Source organism: Siphateles boraxobius, unplaced genomic scaffold (assembly GCF_051911475.1).
Source record: "Siphateles boraxobius isolate OS27281-9 unplaced genomic scaffold, OSU_SipBor_1 25, whole genome shotgun sequence".
In the NCBI taxonomy this organism is placed as follows: Eukaryota; Metazoa; Chordata; class Actinopteri; order Cypriniformes; family Leuciscidae; genus Siphateles; species Siphateles boraxobius.
In genome coordinates, this window is record NW_027508866.1 from 1,586,062 (window position 1) to 1,603,170 (window position 17,109).

The window sequence follows — 17,109 nt, forward strand, 5'->3', positions numbered from 1 at the left end:
AGGGGAGATAGAGGGAGGAGGAGGGGAGAGTATGGGCTCTAGATGGATATCTATTGTCAGTCTCGCACATGCAAGGTTTTTGTTTTTCCATGGACACATTTGTTTTTTGTAAATGTTAAGCTGCCAGTTTTCAGCAGGGCTGAGTTTTACCTTGCCAGTTTGTCAACCAAATGTAAAAGAGTAAATGTTAAAGGGATAGTTCACCCAAAAATGTAAATTCTGTCAGTAATTACTCTCCCTCATGTTGTTCAACCCCGTAAGACCTTCGTTCATCTTCGGAACACAAATTAACATATTTTTGATTAAATCTGAGAGCTGGATCACTCCTCCATAGGCTTTTAAGGGATTGACACTTGTTCCCCAAAAAGTTATTAAAGAAATCGTTAAAATATTCCAAGTGACTACAGTGGCTCAATCTTAAGTTTATCAAGCGACTAGAATACTTTTTGTGTGCAAAAACAAACAAAAATAACGATTTTATTTCAACTATTCATTTCCTTCTCAGTGGGCCTCGAGTGAGTTCACTAGTGTAACAGCGCAGCGCTTCTGTGTTGTACATCACACGTAGGCTCACTATTGGCTGATGCTGGTCATGTGTGTGATGCGTGTGACGTGTTCTAATTCTTTTCAAGGGATGAATATTCATGGCTTGTTTAAGGGTGTCTTTGTCTTTGAGGATGAAGATGTTTCCAAGTTTGTGGACTACAACACATACGTGGACTAATGATAAGACAAAGCATGTAAGTTGTATCTCTGTTTTGTCTTAATGATCTTTGAAATTGTATATCCAAAACAAAAAATAGGAATGCAATTTTCCACGTAACTACAATAGCAAAATTAAGAACAATGCATTGAGTTGTAAAATCTTGGCATCTTGCATGGCTTGAAATTGCAGCAAAAAGCTAAAACTCACTTGTAGTAATTTGAAATGTGTATGATGTGTAAAAAATGCTAACAGACTGACATATATTTACACATATTTATTTAGACAATTACCCATATAGGTATTTTAATAAGTTGTTGTTAAAGCTGCAGTCCGTAACTCTTTTGGGTTCAAAATTATCCAAAATATTTTTTGAGCAAGTACACAACCAGCCAGTGTGTCTCGGCTAGGTGAGGGTTAGGGTGTCTCGGCTAGTAGGCTATATTGTGTGAGGATGTTGGAGGTGGAGCGTATATCATTGGTTTTCTGACACCACTTGATATAAATAAACTTATCAATTTGATAGTGGATCCAGATAGGTTCAAACGACAATCACGAGTGACAACTGGAGACTCGACCGTTGTAAAATGCAAACGAATTTGGGCTTCGGAGTGACTGCAGAAAAAAAGAGACTGTAAATGGGCCCATGCGAAAACAGGGATAATTCAAGCTGTGAGCAGCATTTATCAGGGTTCAAGCTTTTAAGGCCTTTAAGCACACAAGCGTAAAAAGACATTAAGTTTTATTTAGCAAGCATTTAACCACTGACATCATAGATGGAGAAGACCATTTATAGCCAATACAGGCAATTTACCATAGGAAATTGTCCGATCTCCATAAACGTTTGCATGCTTCTTTGGAATGTTATGTCACATATGCTTACCGATTTTCGTGAAGTTCTGAGGTCTCGTTTAGGATTTATAGGCTTTCGAGTGTATTTTGCCATGCCCATTTTCTAAATGACCCCGTTATAGCCATCTAAATGCAAAAGTTCAACTCCTTTTTTTTTTGATGATTATTGATCTAGAGAGTCGAGAGAATTGATTGGTTTGGTTCCGATTGGGCGAAAAACCCAGGACCAGTTCGCAAAAGTAGGTTTTTAACATAATGGCAAAAATTTAATGAACGATTCAATTGACAGCAGTGGTTCTTCAGTATAAGGAGATCTATTAAATGATATGAATATTGTGTGGATGTGTCCAATGCCACGTGATTTCAGAGCCGTAAAACTCGTTAACGCCGACTGGTGGCCGATTTCTTTCAAAATTCTTACAGACCATAAGTCGAACATGCCAATCGAGTTTCGTTCCAATCAGCCGCTGTTTTATAGCCTGGGTTTCCCCATGCTGCCTTGCCGTAGCGCGATTTTATTCACGCTGCTAGGCAGTCTGGATTCCATGGACCAGATTTTCTCCTTAGCGAGGGGACCAATCACAGAACGGGGAGGGAGCAGCAAGACGATGACGACTCTGTTTTTTTCGATAAAAACATGTCTGTAGAGTGTCAATATATACCTTCTACCCTCATGTTTGTCTTGCACAAACGGCAATAGTCGCTGAACACCATCGTGTACACATAAATCTCTGACCCATCTTCTTCCTCGTCTAATTTCTGTTGCTCTACATATGTCATTTGGTATAATTGAAACGATTGGCTATGAGCTACGTACAGGCGCATTTGATAGACATTCGTAGCACCCAATAAATGGCTCTGGGCATTCGTAAACCACGCCTCAAATACGAGAAAATTAACATGTGGTTCCCAAACCCACGTCTCAATGAGACTAGGTCTGACGTTAGCCAGGCTAGCCGTTATGTCTAATAGGTGCTCAAATTTCATTGGCCGATGGCGGCCATGTTTTTCGAGATACGCCAATGTCCTCATCGACATACATGGCACCTTGGACCAAGACACTGGTTACCAATTTTCAAGTCAATCGAACTAACGGTCAGGTGGTCATACCCCTTTATGTTTTTTTCATTTTATAGCACCACCTAGTGTTCAATTGTTGCATTTTTCTTTTTTAGACTGAACTCATACATATGTGTACCGAGATTGGTGAAGATATCTCATTTACTTATAGCCATTTTAGTAAAATAGGCTCCTCCCACAACATACATTTTCCTCCCCTAAGCGACCATGAATCAAAATTTCAACATTTTTTGATAATTATTGATATTCAGACTCCAGTGAACACTTCTGCACTGATTTGGCGAAAAACCTAGGACTAGTTCGAGAACCAAGAAAAGTAAATCCATAACCTGTTACTGGATCGCTCCAGGATGTAGAGGAGAGGCGGTGAGCGATCTCGCCACGAGGCGAGAGACACCCAGCAAACAAAGAGGAGAGAGAGAGCGTCATCAACGCCGTCGCGGTATTAATAGCAGAAACCCCGATGGCGTCACTCCACTTCCGCGGTTCAGGGAAAATCTCTTCTCACGACGTCACATACAAACTAAGGTAAATAAATCACACACAATTCTACATGCACCCACGTAACATCTTTTCTTTCTTTATTACTTTCTAAATAATCTTTCTTTCAAACTAACCTTTCTTTCTTTCTAACTAACATTTATTTCTTTTTCTTTATTTCTAACTATTTCTTTCTTTCTAACTATTACTTTCTTTATTTTTGACTAATCTTTCTTTCTAACTAATTTTTCATTCTTTGTTTCTTACTTTCTAAATAATATTTCTTTCTAATTAATCTGTCATCCTTTATAACTAATCTTTCTAAATAATCTTTCTTTCTTTCTAAATAATCTTTCTTTCTAACTAATCTCGATCATCCATCCATGATCATGTTAAAACATGCTAAATCACGTGGCAAACCATGGTAAATCATGCTATTAATGTGGTAAACAATGCTAGAAACATGGTTAATCATGGTAGCCCTCACTGCTTGCTCGGTCAAAAATGACCGAAAAAGTTTGTTTTGAATTGTTTTATTTTTTTGCTTCATCGGAGTGTGATGACACTTGGTGACTTTTGTTGTATTACCTATGTGATCACACAAAAAAATCAAGCAGATGATTTGGATATGTTAAAGGGTCGTAAAAAAACAGTCACACTTAGCTTCCTTCCGGTCAAAAATGACAGACATAGGAAATGAATGGGAAATACGAAAAAATAGGAAAACTCAGAGAAACTTTTGGTGGTACAAACTACAGATCAGCCACTGTGCAGAAAAACACACACACACACACAGATAAACTGGCAAGACTGCAACAGCAAATTTTTAGAATATGCAAAATAAAATCAATAAATGAAAAAAAAAAGAAAATTTTTTTTGGCTCAAATGCACGCACACACACGCGCACACACACAAACACAGAGAGAGAGAGAGAGAGAGAGAGAGAGAGAGAGAGAGAGAGAGAGAGAGAGAGAGAGAGAGAGAGAGAGAGAGAGAGAGAGAGAGAGAGAGAGAGAGAGAGAGAGAGAGAGAGAGAGAGAGTGGCAAGACTGCAACAGCAAATTTTTTGACTGCAAAATAAAATCAATAAATGAAAAAAAAACTCTCGCTCTCACACACACACACACACACACACAGAGAGAGAGAGAGAGAGAGAGAGAGAGAGAGAGAGAGAGAGAGAGAAATGAACTGCTAAGACTGCAACAGCAAATTTTTTGAATATGCAAAATAAAATCAATAAATGAAAAAAAACTCTCGCTCACACACACACAGAGAGAGAGAGAGAGAGAGAGAGAGAGAGAGAGAGAGAGAGAGAGAGAAACTGGCAAGACTGCAACAGCAAATTTTTAGAAATAAAATCAATAAATGAAACACACACACAGACAGACATAAATGAACAGGCAAGACTGCATTTGTTGAAATAAAATCAATATTCATAAATAAATTAAAATCCAAAAGAGATTCTTATCCTCAGTCTTACAGACAGACAAATATACACACACACACACACATACACACACACTCTCTCAAGGCCAATCACTCTATTTGTTTATAAAACAAACATTTTGTCCCCTGCCTGCTACCATGGCTACTGGTTAGATCAAAGAATCAAGGCTGCCCCCCAGCAACCACCCGGCAAATCAGAGTATTTGTTTATAAAACATTCACTTTCACCTCAGCCTGCTAGCACAGTCCACAGTTAATTCTTCAGCAACAATGTCACAAAGATATTCTGCTCAAGAGACCCTATAATTCTTGCTTAAGGCAAGTGATAACGAAGAATTTGGTGAACCAGATGACTCTGCAGACACAGAAGAAGATTTGGAGACTGACCCAGATCTCCAGATGACCGAGGATCAGCCATCAGAGGAGGATTCAGAGGAGGAAGGCCCTGAGGTAGATCCATCATTCATATCCAAAAATGGAGAAATACTATGGAGTTCATCTCCTCCACCACAAACTCCAGGAAGAGCACTAGGAGAGATCTTGAGGAAAACACCTGATCCCACGAGGTATGCGATTTCAAGAGCTGAAGACATCAAATCTACTTTTCAGTTGTATTTCCCAAGCTCTATTCAGAAAATTTTAGTTAAGCATGACAAATATGGAGGGGAATCGAGTTTATGGGGATCAGTGGAGAAACGTTGACTTGCCTGAAATAGAAGCTTACATCGGTCTTCTCATTCTTGCTGGGGTTTCAAAATCACTTGGCGAAGCAACACCAAGCCTGTGGCATGGGGAGATGGGAAGAGCAATTTTTCGAGCAACCATGCCTCTGAAAGATTTCATCAGATTGTCAGGTGTTATACGTTTTGATGACAAAACCACAAGAAACGAAAGAAGAGAAACTGACAAGCTGGCACCCATACGTGAACTGTGGGAAAAATGGGTGGAAAGGCTTCCCATTATGTATAACCCAGACTTGTATGTAACCGTGGATGAGTGCTTGATTGGCTTCAGAGGCAGATGTCAATTCAAACAGTATATGCCGAGCAAACCGGCTCGATATGGACTTAAAATCTGGGCAGCCTGTGATGCTAAAAGCAGCTACTGCCACAATATGCAGGTCTACACCGGCAAACCTGCAGGAGAACAGCGTGAACAAAACCAGGGAAAACGTGTGGTGCATGACATGCTGCAGGATCTGCAGGGGCACATTGTCACTTGTGACAATTTTTTCACATCCTATGCTCTTGGAACAGAGCTCTTGAAAAAGAAAATAAGGATGCTGGGTACTGTCCAGAGCTCCCAAGTGCCCTGGTGACTAATGGAAACAGGACTCCTCTGTCATCTGTCTTTGCATTCACAGAGACACACACCATCGTCTCATACTGCCCTAAAAAGAGGAGGAACGTCATCCTAATGAGCACCGCACACAAGGATGCAGCCATCAGCGGGCGCGAGGACAGAAAACCTGCCATGATTCTAGATTACAACGCCACCAAAGGTGGAGTGGATAATCTAGACAAGGTATGTGGTACTTTGTATTTGTTCAATGCTAACAATAACTGTACAATAATAACTATATTCTAAGCTAAATGCTAAATTGAACTTGAAATGTATTTTTCAAAAGTAAATTGCATTATCAAGTAGATGACCAAGCATTCACTAAAATGTTGTACATGTTTGTGTAATATTACAGATTGTTTCAACATACAAATGTGGACGCAAGACAGCTTGCTGGCCCATGGCTATCTTTTACAATATCATTGACGTCTCGGCCTACAATTCATTTGTTCTGTGGAGGGAGATCAATCCCATCTGGGCAGAGGCAAAAAGCTACAGGAGGAGGCAATTTCTTGAGGAGCTGGGTGAAAGCGCTGGTATACCCCTTTATGCAAAGTCGGCAAAGCATTCCTCGCACACCAGCCTCTGTGAGCTTCCTGAAAAAGGTGCAGGATTCCAGAGAAGCTGGTCCCTCTTCAGCCTCTGCACACACAGCTGGTCCCTCTTCAGCCTCTGCACACACAGCTGGTCCCTCTTCAGCCTCTGCACACACAGCTGGTCCCTCTTCAGCCTCTGCAAACACAGCTGGTCCCTCTTCAGCCTCTGCACCCACAGCTGGTCCCTCTTCAGCCTCTGCACACACAGCTGGTCCCTCTTCAGCCTCTGCACCCACAGCTGGTCCCTCTTCAGCCTCTGCACCCACAGCTGGTCCCTCTTCAGCCTCTGCACACACAGCTGGTCCCTCTTCAGCCTCTGCACACACAGCTGGTCCCTCTTCAGCCTCTGCACACACAGCTGGTCCCTCTTCAGCCTCTGCACCCACAGCTGGTCCCTCTTCAGCCTCTGCACACACAGCTGGTCCCTCTTCAGCCTCTGCACCCACAGCTGGTCCCTCTTCAGCCTCTGCACACACAGCTGGTCCCTCTTCAGCCTCTGCACACACAGCTGGTCCCTCTTCAGCCTCTGCACACACAGCTGGTCCCTCTTCAGCCTCTGCACACACAGCTGGTCCCTCTTCAGCCTCTGCACCCACAGCTGGTCCCTCTTCAGCCTCTGCACACACAGCTGGTCCCTCTTCAGCCTCTGCACACACAGCTGGTCCCTCTTCAGCCTCTGCACACACAGCTGGTCCCTCTTCAGCCTCTGCACCCACAGCTGGTCCCTCTTCAGCCTCTGCACACACAGCTGGTCCCTCTTCAGCCTCTGCACACACAGCTGGTCCCTCTTAAGCCTCTGCACCCACAGCGGGTCCCTCTTCAGCCTCTGCACACACAGCTGGTCCCTCTTCAGCCTCTGCACCCACAGCTGGTCCCTCTTCAGCCTCTGCACACACAGCTGGTCCCTCTTCAGCCTCTGCACCCACAGCTGGTCCCTCTTCAGCCTCTGCACCCACAGCTGGTCCCTCTTCAGCCTCTGCACACACAGCTGGTCCCTCTTCAGCCTCTGCACACACAGCTGGTCCCTCTTCAGCCTCTGCACCCACAGCTGGTCCCTCTTCAGCCTCTGCACACACAGCTGGTCCCTCTTCAGCCTCTGCACACACAGCTGGTCCCTCTTCAGCCTCTGCACACACAGCTGGTCCCTCTACAGCCTCTGCACCCACAGCTGGTCCCTCTTCAGCCTCTGCACACACAGCTGGTCCCTCTTCAGCCTCTGCACCCACAGCTGGTCCCTCTTCAGCCTCTGCACCCACAGCTGGTCCCTCTTCAGCCTCTGCACACACAGCTGGTCCCTCTTCAGCCTCTGCACACACAGCTGGTCCCTCTTCAGCCTCTGCACCCACAGCTGGTCCCTCTTCAGCCTCTGCACCCACAGCTGGTCCCTCTTCAGCCTCTGCACCCACAGCTGGTCCCTCTTCAGCCTCTGCACCCACAGCTGGTCCCTCTTCAGCCTCTGCACCCACAGCTGGTCCCTCTTCAGCCTCTGCACACACAGCTGGTCCCTCTTCAGCCTCTGCACACACAGCTGGTCCCTCTTCAGCCTCTGCACACACAGCTGGTCCCTCTTCAGCCTCTGCACCCACAGCTGGTCCCTCTTCAGCCTCTGCACACACAGCTGGTCCCTCTTCAGCCTCTGCACACACAGCTGGTCCCTCTTCAGCCTCTGCACACACAGCTGGTCCCTCTTCAGCCTCTGCACCCACAGCTGGTCCCTCTTCAGCCTCTGCACCCACAGCTGGTCCCTCTTCAGCCTCTGCACACACAGCTGGTCCCTCTTCAGCCTCTGCACCCACAGCTGGTCCCTCTTCAGCCTCTGCACCCACAGCTGGTCCCTCTTCAGCCTCTGCACACACAGCTGGTCCCTCTTCAGCCTCTGCACACACAGCTGGTCCCTCTTCAGCCTCTGCACCCACAGCTGGTCCCTCTTCAGCCTCTGCACACACAGCTGGTCCCTCTTCAGCCTCTGCAGAACACAGCTGGTCCCTCTTCAGCCTCTGCACACACAGCTGGTCCCTCTTCAGCCTCTGCACACACAGCTGGTCCCTCTTCAGCCTCTGCACACACAGCTGGTCCCTCTTCAGCCTCTGCACACACAGCTGGTCCCTCTTCTGCCGGTGGGGGCACACTGGCACCTCCCCAAAAAAGAAAAAGGTGCCAACTGTGCTGGTCAAAAGATATCAAAACCGGCACTACCTGCCAAAAGTGCAACCTTCATGTGTGCAAGAGACACTGTATCACCATCTGTTGCATCTGCAGTGAGAAATGAGAAATTACAAAAATGAGAAAAATAATTTGTTATAGTTTGTATGTATATAGTTCAATAATATTTATTATTATTAGTATTACATTTTTATTCTTTTTCTTCAATTTACTGTTTCATAATCATTATTTGTTGTTATTTTAGCATAATATGAGTTCCTGATCCATATGCAACAATAAATAAAATAATTACAATTTGTATGTATATAGTTAAAATGTTTATTATTATTATTGTTATTATTAAATTGATTACTATTTTAGTTTGATAATGATTGTTTGCTGTTCCATATGCAACAATAAATAAAATAATTACAATTTGTATCTATATAGTTAAAATGTTTATTATTATTATTGTTATTATTAAATTGATTACTATTTTAGTTTGATAATGATTGTTTGCTGTTATGTTATTTTATGTTTTTGCTGTTCATCATAATTGCTGTTCCCTTCTTAAGTTTTTTTTTTTACATTTATAGAATTAAAATGAATAAAATACCAATTAATTGCAAAATGTCTGTATAAAGTGTTTTGAATTATCACTATCCATCCCTTATTTTGTTAATTATCAAATATTGAGTAACAAAAATGTTTGCATTGTGTTCCCTTTCTAAACAAATGTTATTTTGATTGTAATCATAATGCAAAACCTGATACTTATCTAAAATAAATAAATACATAAATAAAGTAGTCTTTTAGAATATCTAATATATATCTAAATAAAAAAATAATAATAATAAGATATAGAAATTATGTCTAAAACAACAATAGGATTCAAAAAGTGTATTTATATAGGAAGCTATGGGAGCCTACAGGCGGTTACAGGACATCACACACATTTATATATTTTAAAATCCACTAGATGGCGCTCTTTTCATTTGAATTTTTTTTTTGAAGGCCTAGACTATTTTTATGTGAAATGTTGCTTTTATTGAAAAAAAATATATATTAAAAAAAATTATATATTAATTCTAATGGAAAAAAATAGCTCATAAAAATTATATAATTAATGCAAAGTATCATAAAACTCTTTAAAAATTCTAAATAATAAAGAAAAAATATTATTGAACAAAAATATATTTGAATGGTTTTCCTGGGGGAAAAAAAAGTTAAATTTTAAGGCTTCGGTTACTTTTGACCGAAACGAAGCTAGGTGTAACCCCTAAACGAAGAAGCCGTGAGGGCTAGAACATGGTTTAAACCTTTTTCAAACTTTGTCTAGGCTTTTTCAAGCCAACTTAGTTTGTCTATGAACTTTACTGTCTAGTTGGGGTATGTCATTGTGAAAATAGGCTATATTTTAATGGTCAATAAGCATTTCACGTATGTTGTATGTCTATGTAAACTGTTATTGATTGATTATTGATTGAAAAGATTATTTTTCTGAAATCTAGGACCATACACACATGCTGACACACATTCTGTTGTAGATACAGACATTTGAAATGGATGATAGGTAACAAAATGTTTACTGCTAGTCTCCTTCAGGATTCGAATTACTCAATGTGGCACAATTGTCATAGCAATACTTTAATAGATGAATTTTGAATAAATGTGATTGTAAATGTTATAATAGTTACTTTACATAGTGTAACTATGAATTATAGCATAATATTAGTGTTGCATGTCGTGTTTGTTTCTGGACTCCATTCTGTGCTTATTTTGTTCTATTTTCTGATTCTCCTGTTGATTGTGCTATTAAAATCCTCCTGAAGGTATGTCATGTGCTTTGATCTCAACCAACTCACCCATAACAATTAGACAATACTGTAAGTAAATTAATAATTTTATCTGTCGGTGGTGGCAGGGTACCAATCATTGGCTTCCTTTTATTTAAAAAAAATTATATTTAAAGCATGTTTTCCATGTTAATTTCATTATATGTGTTTACACTTTTTTTTTTTTGGTAGATATTTGAAATAAATCTAAGGCAAGTAAGTTACTCCAGGTTATTATAATTGTATAAAGTTTAAATGTGATTTCAAATTATTCAAACCCATGAAAATAACTGTTTTATTGAGGAGAATGATACAATGAGTGGTCATCTGTTGCTATCTGGAGGTATCATAGGAACATTGTAATATTTTACATTTTTTTAAGTCTTATATATGTGACTCTAAACAAACATGCACAATGTGCGTGTCACGTGTGTTTAGTAATTTTCAAGAAGCATTAATTGAATTATCATCATGAGGACATTCTATAATGTAATTGTTTTTATACTAAGGTAATGACATTTTCTAGTCCTTAACCATAAAACTGCCCATCTTAAAAAACTTTTTGCATTTTTACTTTAATAATAAAATGGCAATACTTTCTTCTCTATCTGTTTTCCTGACATCAGTCTTCCCTATCACCAGCGAGAGCAGATATGTAGCAATAAAGACTTATTTTATTAAATATTGAAAATGGTACTAAATCATTAAAACTGCGAATTAAAGATGTTGGAGTGTTTTGGTTTGCATTATTATAGCAATTATCTTAATTTGGCTTCACTGATGTTCTAATATTTGTCTCCATGTTTAGGTTTATAGGGAGTCCTTGTATTCACCAACTGCACTCAATGATACATCCACACAGACTGCGATCATCACTTTGATAAGATGAATTCTAAAGACGCGAACAAGAATGAACATGGGCAGACAGTTACAGGCTACTTCCATTCTGTGTCGCCTGTTAAAATATCTAAAAGAAATAATCGGTACTACAATGCTGTCTTCCAAATAGACTGACAAGCTGTTCTCTCCAGACAAGCACAACCAGTTACCAATGGCTGCAAGGAACAAAACAGCTGTCAAAGTTCACAATGCCAGGAAAAAAGTAAGTTTACAGTTTCCTCTTTCTTCAGTAGTCACTTTCAGCTCATTTTCTGTTTGTTACAGATTTGTTTGTCAACAGTAGTAATTTAAAGATTTATTTTTAATAGTGTTTTTCTGTTTTGTTTGTTTTGAAAAGCAATTCTTACAAATTTACTGTTTCTCAAAGTTCTATCCTCTTTTTGTGTTAGAAAAGTCTTGAGTTTACAAAATTGTCTCTAAAAATATCCTTTTGCTTATAATAGTTAGTTTTTCATTGAAATGTGCTCAAAGCAATATATGTAATTTTATGTGGGTTGAATGAATAGCAATGAATAAATTGGACTTATATGAAATTCCTTTAAAGTTTCTGCGAGGTTCCAAACATTTGAAACATCCAAATTAAAGCCTTTAAGACTTTAATTGACAATCAATTCCGTTTTAGTTTAATTTGTAATTTTTCGCGTGCATTTTTTCAGACTCTCTTATAAAGAAATTTATGCTATTAGAAATTTTAGAGTATAGTTTTTGCTTGAGTGGATAAAAGTGAATCTGTTTCTGGGTAAAAGTCGATCAATATGATTGTAAATTTTATATATCTACTATTTAAAACCAGCTATTGGTCATCCCCATGTTTTTGTTTTGTAAAGGGAAATATACTATTCAGTAACTTACTCATTTATTAGTAATTTATTTTTAGATTAAGAAAGGACTGTCATTAGTTTCTTTTTATGCGTTTTGTTTTGCACTTTGTAGGCCTGACAGATGACAAAACATTTAATGTGGTGATCAATCGAGAGAGCACAAGTGATGTTACAGATGTGAAGTTCCCACACATACCACCTAAAGTTTTCTCAACTAACAACAGCTGAGATTAAAACTATGCCACCTAATCAAAAGGTATGCATAATTTTGAATTGTTTTTACCACTGTTGTAAATTCATCTCCCTTTTATTTTATTTTTTGCTAACATCCAATGTATTAACTTTTTTTTGTGCAAATTTAGTTTAGCATTGTCTAAACTTCACTGTGAACCTGCATTAATATATGAACTGGTGTTGTTTATATACTTTAGTGTTCATGTATTGTATGCTGTTCGTTGTAATTATATTGCAACAAATTCAATTCTTACTGAAGTTGCATATATTCTTTTATTCATTAGTGTTCTACTTTTACCAACACTGAAAGTAAATAGAAAAATGCATGGCATACACTACCATATATAAATGCCTGTTTCCTCAATATTTTGATAATAAATGTCTACTGTGGCTTACAGATTTGGACACTGCCAGAAGCTGTGTATAGCATTGCACCATCAAGCAATAACATTAATATTCAGGTAACAGACTTGGAATGCAAGACCTGTTATGTTGCAGACTCTAAATCTTGTATTGAATTAACTCTTTGGGACTGCCACATTGAATTGGTATCAGACAATTAGTCTTACACTTTCACCAATCTCTCAACAAGAACGTACAATGGAAACCTCACTTTGACAACAACTCGGCAGACCACCATCACACCTTTGAAGACCCCCATTTCACCTACAGCACCAAACAAAACCATCCCTAATACTGTCTCCCTAAACCTCCTGACCTCACCAGTTGAAGGTGCTGCAATTCGGGTATGTAAACTGTGTCCTAAATGCCAAACACCTCAAATTGACATGTCTCTAAAAAAAAATGTATTTCAGCGATGCCATTCCTGTCAAATTTAACGGAGAGGAGGTAGTTATATAACAAAGTGTAACGGCACTGTAACCTTTATGGTGGGGAATGAGGAGCTAGTATTGTCAATCACGAATTCACTCCTAAGCAGATTCATCAAGGGTGAATGCGTAATGGACAACCGAGTAATTGAAGAGTTTCTTCTTTCTGCAGGACCTTTAACTGTTCAGTACACTCCTGAAAATGAGATGACATGCATTTCTAAAGCAAAGGAGATGGAACAGGAAGAGAAACGCAATGGAGACAGTGACGAAGAACCGTTGGCTGCAACTACAATGCATTTGGAAGTTCCCCCTCCATCTGTACCACAGACCCCAAAAACCTCATAGAAACGCCACTGTCCCACCATCTTTCCAACAGAACTCAAAAAACCCCACAGAAACGCCACTGTCCCACCATTTGTACCACAGACCCCAAAAACCCCACAGAAACGCCACTGTCCCACCATCTGTCCAACAGACCTCAAAAAACCCCACAGAAACGCCACTGTCACCTCCATCTGTACCACAGACCCCAAAAACCCCACAGAAACCCCACTGTCCCCTCCATCTGTACCACAGACCCCAAAAATCCCACAGAAACGCCACTGTCCCCTCCATCTGTACCACAGACCCCAAAAAACCCACAGAAACGCCACTGTCCCCCTCCATCTCTACCACAGACCCCAAAAACCCCACAGAAACGCCACTGTCCCACCATCTGTCCAACAGACCCCAAAAAACCCCACAGAAACGCCACTGTCACCTCCATCTGTACCACAGACCCCAAAACCCCATAGAAACGCCACTGTCCCCTCCATCTGTACCACAGACCCCAAAAACCCCACAGAAACGCCACTGTCCCCTCCATCTGTACCACAGACTCCAAAAAACCCACAGAAATGCCACTGTCCCCCTCCATCTCTACCACAGACCCCAAAAACCCCACAGAAACCCCACTGTCCCCTCCATCTGTACCACACACCCCAAAAACCCCACAGAAACGCCACTGTCCCCTCCATCTGTACCACACACCCCAAAAACCCCACAGAAACGCCACTGTTCCCTCCATCTGTACCACAGACCCCAAAAACCCCAGAGAAACGCCACTGTCCCACCATCTGTACCACAGACCCCAAACACCCCACAGAAACACCACTGTCCCACCATCTGTACCACAGACCCCAAAACCCCACAGAAACGCCACTGTCCCACCATCTGTACCACAGACCCCAGAAACGCCACTGTCCCATCATCTGTACCACACACCCCAGAAATGCCACTGTCCCACCATCTGTACCACACACCCCAAAAACCCCACAGAAACGCCACTGTCCCACCATCTGTACCAGAGACCCCAAAAACCCCACAGAAACGCCACTGTCCCACCATCTGTACCACACACCCCAAAAACCCCACAGAAACGCCACTGTCCCCTCCATCTGTACCACAGACCCCAGAAACGCTACTGTCCCACCATCTGTACCACAGACCCCAACAACCCCAGAGAAATGCCACTGTCCCACCATCTGTACCACAGACCCCAAAAACCCCAGAGAAACGCCACTGCCCCACCATATGTACCACACATCCCAAAAACCCCACAGAAACGCCACTGTCCCCTCGATCTGTACCACAGACTTCAAAAACCCCACAGAAATGCCATTGTCCCCTCCATCTGTACCACACACCCCAAAAACCCCACAGAAACGCCACTGCCCCACCATCTGTACCACAGACCCCAGAAACGCTACTGTCGCACCATCTGTACCACAGACCCCAGAAACGCCACTCTCCCACCATCTGTACCACACACCCCCCAAAAACCCACAGAAACGCCACTGTCCCACCATCTTTACCACAGACCCCAGAAACACCACTGTCCCACCATCTGTACCACACACCCCAAAAACCCCACAGAAACGCCACTGTCCCACCATCTGTACCACAGACCCCAGACACGCCACTGTCCCCTCCATCTGTACCACAGACCCCAAAAACCCCACAGAAACGCCACTGTCCCAACATCTGTACCACAGACCCTAAAAACCCTACAGAAACGCCACTGTCCCACCATTTGGACCACAGACCCCAGAAACGCCACTGTCCCACCATCTGTACCACAGACCCCAGAAACGCCACTGTCCCCTCAATCTGTACCACAGACCACAAAAACCCCACAGAAACGCCACTGTCCCACCATCTGTACCACAGACCCTAAAAACCCCACAGAAACGCCACTGTCCCCTCCATCTGTACCACAGACCCCAAAAACCCCACAGAAACGCCACGGTCCCACCATCTGTACCACAGACCCTAAAAACCCTACAGAAACGCCACTGTCCCACCATCTGTATCACAGACCCCAGAAACGCCACTGTCGCACCATCTGTACCACAGACCCCAGAAACGCCACTGTCCCCTCCATCTGTAACACAGACCCCAAAAAACCCACAGAAACGCCACTGTCCCACCATCTGTACCACAGACCCTAAAAACCCCAAAGAAACGCCACTGTCCCCTCCATCTGTACCACAGACCCCAAAAACCCCACAGAAACGCCACGGTCCCACCATCTGTACCACAGACCCTAAAAACCCTACAGAAACGCCACTGTCCCACCATCTGTATCACAGACCCCAGAAACGCCACTGTCGCACCATCTGTACCACAGACCCCAGAAACGCCACTGTCCCCTCCATCTGTAACACAGACCCCAAAAACCCCACAGAAACGCCACTGTCACCTCCATCTGTACCACAGACCCCAAAAACCCCACAGAAACCCCACTGTCCCCTCCATCTGTACCACAGACCCCAAAAATCCCACAGAAACGCCACTGTCCCCTCCATCTGTACCACAGACCCTAAAAAACCCACAGAAACGCCACTGTCCCCCTCCATCTCTACCACAGACCCCAAAAACCCCACAGAAACGCCACTGTCCCACCATCTGTCCAACAGACCCCAAAAAACCCCACAGAAACGCCACTGTCACCTCCATCTGTACCACAGACCCCAAAACCCCATAGAAACGCCACTGTCCCCTCCATCTGTACCACAGACCCCAAAAACCCCACAGAAACGCCACTGTCCCCTCCATCTGTACCACAGACCCCAAAAACCCCACAGAAACGCCACTGTCCCCCTCCATCTCTACCACAGACCCCAAAAACCCCACAGAAACCCCACTGTCCCCTCCATCTGTACCACACCCCCCAAAAACCCCACAGAAACGCCACTGTCCCCTCCATCTGTACCACAGACCCCAAAAACCCCAGAGAAACGCCACTGTCCCACCATCTGTACCACAGACCCCAAACACCCCACAGAAACACCACTGTCCCACCATCTGTACCACAGACCCCAAAACCCCACAGAAACGCCACTGTCCCACCATCTGTACCACAGACCCCAGAAACGCCACTGTCCCATCATCTGTACCACACACCCCAGAAATGCCACTGTCCCACCATCTGTACCACACACCCCAACAACCCCGCAGAAACGCCACTGTCCCACCATCTGTACCACAGACCCCAAAAACCCCACAGAAACGCCACTGTCCCACCCTCTGTACCACACACCCAAAAAACCCCACAGAAACGCCACTGTCCCCTCCATCTGTACCACAGACCCCAGAAACGCTACTGTCCCTCCATCTGTACCACACACCCCAAAAACCCCACAGAAACGCCACTGTCCCACCATCTGTACCACAGACCCCAAAAACCCCACAGAAACGCCACTGTCCCACCATCTGTACCACACACCCAAAAAACCCCACAGAAACGCCACTGTCCCCTCCATCTGTACCACAGACCCCAGAAACGCTACTGTCCCACCATCTGT

The 17,109-nt window shown here is 42.9% G+C and overlaps 1 long non-coding RNA gene across 2 annotated transcripts; it reads left to right on the forward strand.

The window, feature by feature from the left end:
• Nucleotides 1–631: 631 nt before the first annotated feature.
• On the forward strand, nt 632–13,685 carry LOC143749645 (uncharacterized). 2 transcript variants are annotated; one of them, XR_013207060.1, is made up of 5 exons: nt 632–740; nt 11,285–11,582; nt 12,310–12,453; nt 12,830–13,177; nt 13,434–13,685. It is a non-coding gene; the product is annotated as an uncharacterized LOC143749645 (long non-coding RNA). The 2 variants fall into 2 exon arrangements; XR_013207061.1 differs by lacking the exon at nt 632–740 and adding an exon at nt 10,384–10,692.
• Nucleotides 13,686–17,109: the final 3,424 nt, after the last annotated feature.